This window comes from Protopterus annectens, chromosome 4.part0, assembly GCF_019279795.1.
Source record: "Protopterus annectens isolate FY-2018-M chromosome 4.part0, PAN1.0, whole genome shotgun sequence".
NCBI lineage: Eukaryota > Metazoa > Chordata > Ceratodontiformes > Protopteridae > Protopterus > Protopterus annectens.
In genome coordinates this window covers 1,441,839,370-1,441,848,706 of record NC_056733.1, presented here as the reverse complement: position 1 = coordinate 1,441,848,706, position 9,337 = coordinate 1,441,839,370, and the positions used below count along the sequence as shown (strand labels likewise).

At 37.7% G+C, this 9,337-nt stretch overlaps 1 protein-coding gene across 1 annotated transcript in view; it reads left to right on the top strand.

Moving 5' to 3' along the window:
* Nucleotides 1-2,677: 2,677 nt before the first annotated feature.
* LOC122799902 (glucosamine-6-phosphate isomerase 1) overlaps nucleotides 2,678-9,337 on the top strand; it is a 344,019-nt gene continuing 337,359 nt past the window's right edge. The window contains exon 1 of the mRNA XM_044069285.1: nucleotides 2,678-2,876. The gene's annotated coding sequence lies outside the window, so the exon portion shown is untranslated. The remainder of the gene's footprint in view (nucleotides 2,877-9,337) is intronic.

The window sequence follows — 9,337 nt, the reverse complement described above, 5'->3', positions numbered from 1 at the left end:
AGTTAAGTCCTCAGCCGAGTAGTCAGGCCAAGTCTTCCATGACTCTCTCTGTGAAACCAGTGCTTCATACCCCTGCTCCAAGTAGCTGCCAAACATACACTTTGAGATTTGATTTTCACACACGCACATGGGAAAGACTGGCACAGATTTATTTGCTGTGTCCCCTTCTGCCCAGACTATAATGTGGTTTCCCTGCCACCAGACACTACAAAGCCAGCTACCTAAGACTCTTACAAGGGTACCCAATTATACTTAGTGAAATTAACATTAACGGAATTGGTAATGTTGACCAAACAGCCAATCCTCAGGCGTGGCCACAGTGTCACCAGTAGATATAAGTACTCTCAAAGGTTCATAGGTAGGTACTAGGCTATCAGCCCAAGGGCCTACATAAGCCTAGCCAGCAAGGTACCATAGCTTATGCCACCCAAGAAAGTTATTTTCCTGTGCCACTGTCCAGCAGAGAGACAGAAGTGATCCCCGGGGTGTATTTCCTATTTCCCATCCACTCATCAAGATTTTTCTTGAAGAGTGCTAATGAAGAACTTTGCTTGACATAGATGGGTAGCTTGTTCCAGAGTATAGGAAGTCTCTGGGACAGGAATCTATCCCTCCAACATGTCCTGTTTATTGTGGTGACAAGGTTTAGGTCCCTAGAGCGTGTAGCTTGGAGGGATTGGGATTTCTTTAGGTGTAGCATGTCCAACAGCTCTGGGTTTGATATAGCTTTATATGTTAGGCAGAGATCACCTCGGAGTAGGCGATATGCTACGGAGTAAAGCTGGCGTTTTTTTAGACAGTCAGTGTAGGGCATTTGTTTGAGAGGTACTTCTGTGGCCTTTCCAGCTGCTGCAGATGTCTTGTGAGGTACATTCCAAAAGGGGCGTTGTACTCTATAATGGGTCTAATGAGTGACGAATAGAGGGGAACAATGACCTCTTTTTTCCTGGATGAGAACCCTTTTATGATGAGGTGTGCCATGTAGAAGGACTTCCTGACTACTGTGGCGATGTGACTATCAAACGAGAGGCTACTGTCCACCTGGGTCCCAAGGTCTCTTATCACGCATTCAGTGTTAAGTAGATTGCTGCCTATGTGATAGTTCATGGGTACAGAGTTTTTACGACAGGGGATGACACTGCACTTTTTGGCATTGAGCTTGAGGCCATGGCTCTGACACCAGGCATCTGTCTCAGTGAGGCCCTTCTGTAGGATGCCCACATCATTTGGGGACTTGACTATGGCTCCTAGTTTGCAGTCATCTGCGAACTTCGTCAGCCAGAGGCCTTCTGTGTAAGCCTGTACTTCAGAGAAGTAGATACAAAGCAGGAGAGGTCCCAGGAGGTTAAAATATTCTCTAAAGGACCAGCCACAATGAAAAGTTTAAATATATTTAATAATAATAAAAGAACATGAAAATACAAATATCTATTTACAGTAGACACCAGAGTTTCAACCACATGAAATATTAAAATAACACAGATGAATAGATTCAGACAGAAACAGAACAACCCCAATTAAGTAATCTCACTATATTTTCCTAACTGATTTAGAGAATTACTATCCCTGGTCACTTACTAGAGGAAGGAAAGATGAAGTAGGTGAGGGATCCTTCTATGTCAGGTTCCAAGAAGCAGACTTCTGCAAGATTTCAGTCTCAACTAGTATTAAGCATTACTTTAGTAATGCATTCCAGAATGACATCACATACATCTGGTCATCTGACTTCTAGTTCTTATGCAACCCGCCATTGCTGGAAACTGCCAGGATCGACCATCTACATGTCAATGATACACACACAAGAGCATTGCTCAGATCTGGTGCAGCTTCTGGAAGTCATAAAACAATTAAAAGTTCTACTCCTACAGAGACTACAAACCATGCTTGTTATAGACGTTGACTCTCTGGTTTCATTTAAAACTGTGATATAACATCTTCATTTGCCTAGTCCCAGTAATTTAATTTTCTTACTATTTCTCAGGTGTATTGAGATTAACCTCTTCTCTTCCAGTATCATCTGTTACAAAATATAGATTTAAACAGTTACAATAATGCAAGTAGATTTCTTTTTTGCCCCGCAGGGCACACTGTTGATAATTTTTTAACACAAGGAGCTTTACAAATACATTTTTCAACACAAGAATCTATACAAATCAGTTTTATATACAAAATGACGTAATTCTTTACACAAATTCCAGCTAGCTGTGCTGGTATATGTTATACATCCACTGCCCTACATCTCCCGGCATAGTTGGCAATACCTCACATTGTCGTACTGGCCATGGGTATGTGCTGTCCTGCAAAATCTCACTTTCCTACAAAAATGGGGCATTCGAAAAGGTAGCAACCCTACTGGACAAAACGTGGACAATGTACTAAAGTTCTAGCTTAGTAGTTATTGACAGATTCCTCAAACTTAGTAATTCTTTTTATGAATTAACATTATTTTATATTATTTACCATGTTTATTTTTAACGTTTTAACGAACGTCTGCCAAATCATTTCATTATGGAAATGTAACAGTGAACTTTCAGACTCAAAACTAGCCCATTAATGACGTGCGCTTCAGATAAATGCTTTCAGTGTCTCGATGCAGACCCTAACCTGACGAATGACTACTTTGCTGCCCACAGAGTCGCACTTTCTAAGCACGTAATGTTATCGACACACACGTCCATTACAAAAAGTGCTTACTCAGAAACATCTTGTTTTCTTTTCTCAATCAAGTTCCGGTAGTAGGTCAGCCGACGGAATGTAAACACGTGACCGAACCGATCATATGATTCCCCGAGCTTCTAGTTTCTGTTTGTTAATTAATAAAAGCTAATCATATAAGAAGAAAGAAGGGCACAGTTGCAGAGGACGTATTTATATTGGTATGTGTTAACTGATTTTCGCGTCTTTTGTTTTAAATACTTTATTTAAGGTACTGGTCTATGAAAAACACTTCACGTGTTAGGCAGCAGCCTGTATTTCAGGGCTTGGTTGTTTTGTTAAATCACCGGCAATTTGTCTTTTTAAATATGGCATTATAGAGATCTGGCCTTTGATCTAGTTGTAAATGACATGTTCTCCATCATCAATGCATGTAGAATCAGAAGAAACCAAGTTGCTTCCACGCCATGATTTAAAGTTTTGAGTTGCTTGAAGGAATCACTAACACGATTTTTTATTGCGTGTATGTTTGAGAATAATTCATTGCTTGCCATTGTTTAATGACTGAAGTCCTTATTGTACTTGCTTATCACAAGTCTACACTTCAGGTGAAGTCAATATCTGAAGCACATACCAGGACTTTTTGGGGAACTATTCATACATTCGAATGTGCTGTAACCGTAGGAAATCGTCGCCCTTACAGTGTTCAGCATTTTAAACAACATGCACTTCGGTCGTGTGTTCTTGTATTTAGAATAGCATGATGTGTCTTTTAGTAATACAGTGTTACCATAGCTAACATTTATTTTGTGCCTTGAGAATTTTAATTTGTTGTTTTAACATTGTTGTTTTAACATACAACCATGGCAATAATATAACAGTAACATTAAATTTAACAATTTATACTTCAAGTTGGTTGTAATACTTGCGTTATAAAATAACCACCATATCTAGCTTATGACCCCCCCCCTTAATTTAACTTTTTATTTTAGTTACTACTTGGCCAATTTTATTTATCTAGGACTATTTGGCACCAAATGGTACATTTATTAAGCACCTGAATACTATGAAATAAATAAATTACTGCACTTGACATATCGATGATTGTTCTCCACTTGTCAACTAAGTTAAGAACGTTTTACTGTACTAATGCTTGTGTTTTCAAATATCTGCTTTAACATTCTTTGAAATACTCACCGCAGGTCTGTTTGACATACAAAAGTTAATAACTTCTACTTCTCTTGATTGGAATGCAAAAAATGCTGAGCTTGACCTTGTTTTCTTCTGAGCCTAAATTAGCAGACATACTTTAGAAATCACTACAGTTGTGGTTGGAAGAAAGCAGACTGTCTTAAAACCGCAAACTGTAGAAGTAGTCATTGCAACTGTACAAACAAAAGGAGGTATAACAAATTTATTGAGTCTTAGCTTTCCTATAGAAGTAGTTACTGTCATCTGAAAGAAATGATTCCATCAATGCTATGTGCTATCCAGAAGAGTGTCATTCATGTTGTTGGGATTCAGCTAAACTTATTTTCTTATGTAATTGTAAGTCTTTAAGCAGATGTACAGCTTCAGCAATTATAGGCAAATAGTCCATGCAAAAAATGGGAAACCTAGTTGTTATTACCATCATTCTGCATTAGGCAGAAATTATAAGAACTTCATCTTGTCAATACATCTAATAGTGTCGCTTTCTGCCTCAAAAGTATCCATATCCTGAAGCCTGGTGACCTTCTATTGATGTATATTTAAAGGTAACACCTGATAACACTGGTGTTCTGTGCTCCACATGTCAAAAGTAATGATTTGCTTGCCATTATTAGAAGTAAGTCTAGACTTACTGATGTTGATTGCACTTGTGCAATTGGCACAGCTTGAAGAACCGTTGCATATAGTAATGACTGGACTAATGAGATAAATAATGTCAGGCAAAGAACAAATAGAACACATTTATGAAAAGATGTCTGTTGTCTGTAAAGGTCACTCAACCTCTATTAAACAAGTAAATAGTTATCAAAAGCATCAAAGATTTTACATTGGCCAAGTTTATTAATTTTAGTTTAAAAAAATCCTTAAGTATGTTTTAACACACACTAAAAGATTCCTGGGACTGCCTAAAGAAAATTCACAGTGAACATTGTTCTGACCTTCTTATTTTAGTTACAATATATGTCAAAGACCTGTTCACAGCAATCCCCCATGACAAAGGTATCATTATGTTTTATGATTTTGTTTGTACTAACACCACTATTAGTCACTCCAGGATTTTGATGTTCAGGACCCTAATGGCACTTGTACTTGAGAACAACTTTATAACTTTTGAAAATCAACTATTTAGACAGAAAACAGGTGTAGTAATGGGGCTTGTGCCCCCCTATTTGCGAATATTTATTTGGCTCAGTGGGAAACCACCACACTGTTTAAATCAGAATTGTAAAAGTATTGTAAGTTTTGTGGGCAGTTCCTTGATGATATGCTTATATTTTGGGAAGGGTCCTATGAGCAGTTGAGTGAGATTTTCACATTTCTAAACATAAATACCCAATTTTTACAATTTACAATGAACACCGATCTTGATACTATATGTTTTTTTTAGATATTTTTAATTGTAAGAACAGATAGAACCAGACCTTTACATCTGGATTGTATAGGAAACCCACCCATTCCAATGCTTTGTTGCAGTTTGAAAGTTGACCACCCTGTACACCAAAAAAGATCTTTATCCAATGGTCAGGCGGTCAAGTTGGCTAGGATGGTAAGTGATTACAGGGTGTACCTGAAAAGAGATAGATACACTGTTAAAGACATGTTCAAAAGGAGAGGATACCCCAGTAACTTCATTGATCCAATATTTGATTAAGTCACTAAAAAGAGATATGAAGGACAGTTCTACCCCTATTAAGTGCAGCATCCGTGGAAAGGAGGGCAACTATAGAAGGGGTAGAACAGAATGGGGAGGTTATAATAGCAATAACCCACGCCTGAGTGTGGGTAATGCGGGATTTACCCAACAAAGACAACCGTGGGTAAATCCCGCATTACCCACACCCAGAAGTGGGTTATTGCTATTATACTATGACATTATTTAAGAAAAGAAATAATTACTTTTCTTAAATAATGGCATTGTATAATGCCTCTTTGCTGCCCTTCCGCAGCTGTCTGGTATCTGCGGCAGTTCTGATGTACTGCGCATGCCTACTCAGTACATCAGAGCTGTGGCCAAAAGCAACGGAGAAAGCAAGATCTCCATTGCTTTTTACTGTCTCGCTATGTTAAATGGGTTTAACATAGCGAGACAGCTTTAAAATAAGCAACGGAGATCTCCGTTGCTTATTTTAAAGCTGTCTCACTATGTTAAACCCATTTAACATAGCGAGACAGGCTTAAAAAAGAAGCAACTGAGAAAGCAAGATCTCCGTTGCTTTTTACACACTGTGTCGCTATGTTAAAGGAGTTTAACATAGCGAGACAGCTTTAAAAAAAAGCAACGGAGATCTCCGTTGCTTTTTTTAAACCTGTGTCGCTATGTTAAACTCTTTTAACATAGCGAGACGGTGTTTTAAGAGACTTATACTAATGGAAAAAGTCCGGGCGACCGGACCTTTTTCCATTGGTATAAGTCGATTTACAACGTGCACGCTGGCCAATCAGTGTGCACGTTTTGGAATATTAATGGGGGGGTCTTGGTATAATGAGCCTTTTACAAATGCCATGGTAATGCTTTGTTTGACAACATTAAGGAAGTGATCATCAATAATTAGGCACTTTTTGAGAGTGAGGGGGAACATATAAGAAAAATAGGCGAGAAACCATTGATAGTATACAAAAAAAGATTTTAGTATTAAAAACATACTAGAGAAAGGTGTTTCGGTGAAACAGGACACATGATGAAATGCGGGCACTGCGCACAATGTCCCCACATTATGGAGAACAATGCTGTATATATTAAAGGATATGGTAAGGTCAGTGGCGGCTGGTGACTTCAAATCAATGGGGGGCTGCAGGAGACAGCTGAGTGTGTGGGGTCAATGGGAAGGGGTGTGGCCAACTAGAAATGAGAGGAGCTGTGCTCAAAACCACAAAAACTAACTAAATACACTGCCCTGGGTGCCAAACCGTCATTATGAGAGTCCAATCAAAACAAAATGAAGTGTAGAAGAATAAAACTATTTCAATGCATTGGCTGCATGACAGCTTACTTAATATCTAGATGGAAACAAAAAGGTTGTGAGGCATGAAAAAATAAATTACTTTTTAAATACATTAATGAAATGCCAGTCAAAATCAAGTATAAGAAAAACAAGCAGCACTCAACTCAAACCACTTCTTGCACTGCAGTTCTAATTATAATTTATATTCAGCTTTATTAAAGTACCAAGTAACATGCTGAAAGTAGAAATCTCTGATGCCCCCACTTGTAAAAATGTTTCTTATCCAAAAAAAGACCTACTGCCTGACCACTATCTACTTGTTTCATGGGGAAAACATGATCAAAATAAAACATGAAAAGCAAACAAGAAATAAGCTCAAGATACATTGCTTAAAAGGATTACTGTACAGGTTATGGACCACATGATTGGCATTCTGTTTAGTTTACGGGTAAAGCCTGCAGAGATGACTGGAAGTCTCCAAGTGTAATGAGCTTCTTAAAATAATGTAATCCTGTCCTTTATTACAAATACTGTCATATGCATTTCAATACCCAAGGCTTATACATTATCTAGTTAAGTATTCTCTACATGGCAACAACAGAAAGGCTTTCAATGTTGGCAATTCTTTAACAGTATGCTTATTAAAGCTTACTTGCATCTTACGATCTCAGCCAAGCTTACCTGATGGTCATTAAAGTATTGCTACTTAAACACAGAGCAACAGACACTTTGAGTAATAAGCATAAATCAACAGTACAAAAAATATGACCGAAACCAGACCATTCTGCAAAAATCAAGGACAGATGAAAAGCCACTCTCTAGTACTTGTCTCTACCTTGGATGGGGGGGGGGGAAATACTCTGCACATTTACACTGCATAACTACTCCTTGCCTTGCTTCGACACATCCAGAGTCACTACATGGGAGAGTGGGGTGCAACAAGTATGTCACAATTTGAAATGTCTCTGGCTGACTGTGATGGCCCTGACACATTTGTCATACCTCTCAACCTCAGAGCAAGAAATCTGGACAAAGCCATACAAAGAAGTGGGACAAAGGCCCAAAAATAAAGACAATTTTTAAATATTGCTCTTATAAACTTAGAAAGATAATAGAATAGGTCTTGCATTGGTATGAATTTTCTGAATGGTATGAAATCTGAAACTCAAATGTCTGTCATTATTTTCTAACTTCAGTCTTTAATGATCTGTCACTAATTTGCCAAAAAAACCCCACAATTGTATGAAAAATGGACCAATGTAAAAATATAAAATAGCCACACAACACAGCTGGGAACCTGTCAAAGAAGGGACACAATATTAGTACTGCTAACTTGAGCAGCTGACAAAATAAAATAATCTGCATGCATTTCTGAAATAAAAGTAATCTATAACTCTGATTATTACAGTTATTTCTTAATTGTAAACCCTCCATGTTTTCTTCCAAAATTTCTATTTTGCAAAGGGATTATTAGGGGGAAGAGCAACATTTTGTGCCAAAATCAGGGACATTTGAGAGGTTTGGCTATGCCTAATTCTATAAAGCAATTTATTTGCATGTACCTCTCAACCTGTTAATGCAGTAAATCTAGACAAGGCCAAATATATTGGGGGAACATATAAACAGTACTAAAATTGCTCTTGTATAAACTGAGACAGTTGATAGAACAACAGGTCTTACTTTAGCATGCATTTTTCTGAAGGTTATGAAGTCTGAAACTAGTGTGTCATTATTTAGTGACTTAATTCCTAAATGATTTGCCAGAAAACCACAAATTCTATGAGGAACAAACCAAAAATAAGAAGCAAAAATCTATTAATTCTTTGTAAATCTGGACAGTTGAGAGGTATAGTTCAGCTGGGGCTGTCTTTAAGTTTGTCACCCTTCCCCCTCACAAAATCATGGTCGAATGGAGCCTCCCCCTGCAGCCATTCCAATGATCCATTACTTGGCTATTTCACTCCATTTACCATAAACACTAATGTGCATACTGATTTACTTCTATGATGATTTGGACTTCATTTGAAAGTTTTATTTTGCATTTTACATCACAAACACTAAGACATCTGCTAAACAAACTTAGCATTAAAACTTCTCTGCCCTGGAAAGTCACATTCATTGAAACCACATTCAAAGATAATACATTTTACCAGTGGCAGATAAAGATTAATTCTGGGCTGTTTTCAAATCATAGGCCCCTTGCATATGAAACATACATGTGCTCTTTGATACACCTTCCTATTGTTTCGAACATTTTTCCAGTAAACAATGAAACAAAACGCATGCACCAATAATGACAAAACTGCCCAATTCAGAACATCTTTCCAGTAAACAATGAAACAAAATGCATGCACCCATAATGACAAAACTGCCCACTTCAGAACATTTCCATCATAAGTCTACTCAAATTTCTACAGTCCACCATTATCAGTAAATATGCACAATTCTACATTCCATCATTATCAGTAAATATGCACAGTTCTACAGTCCACCATTATCAGTAAATATGCACACCATTATCAGTAAAT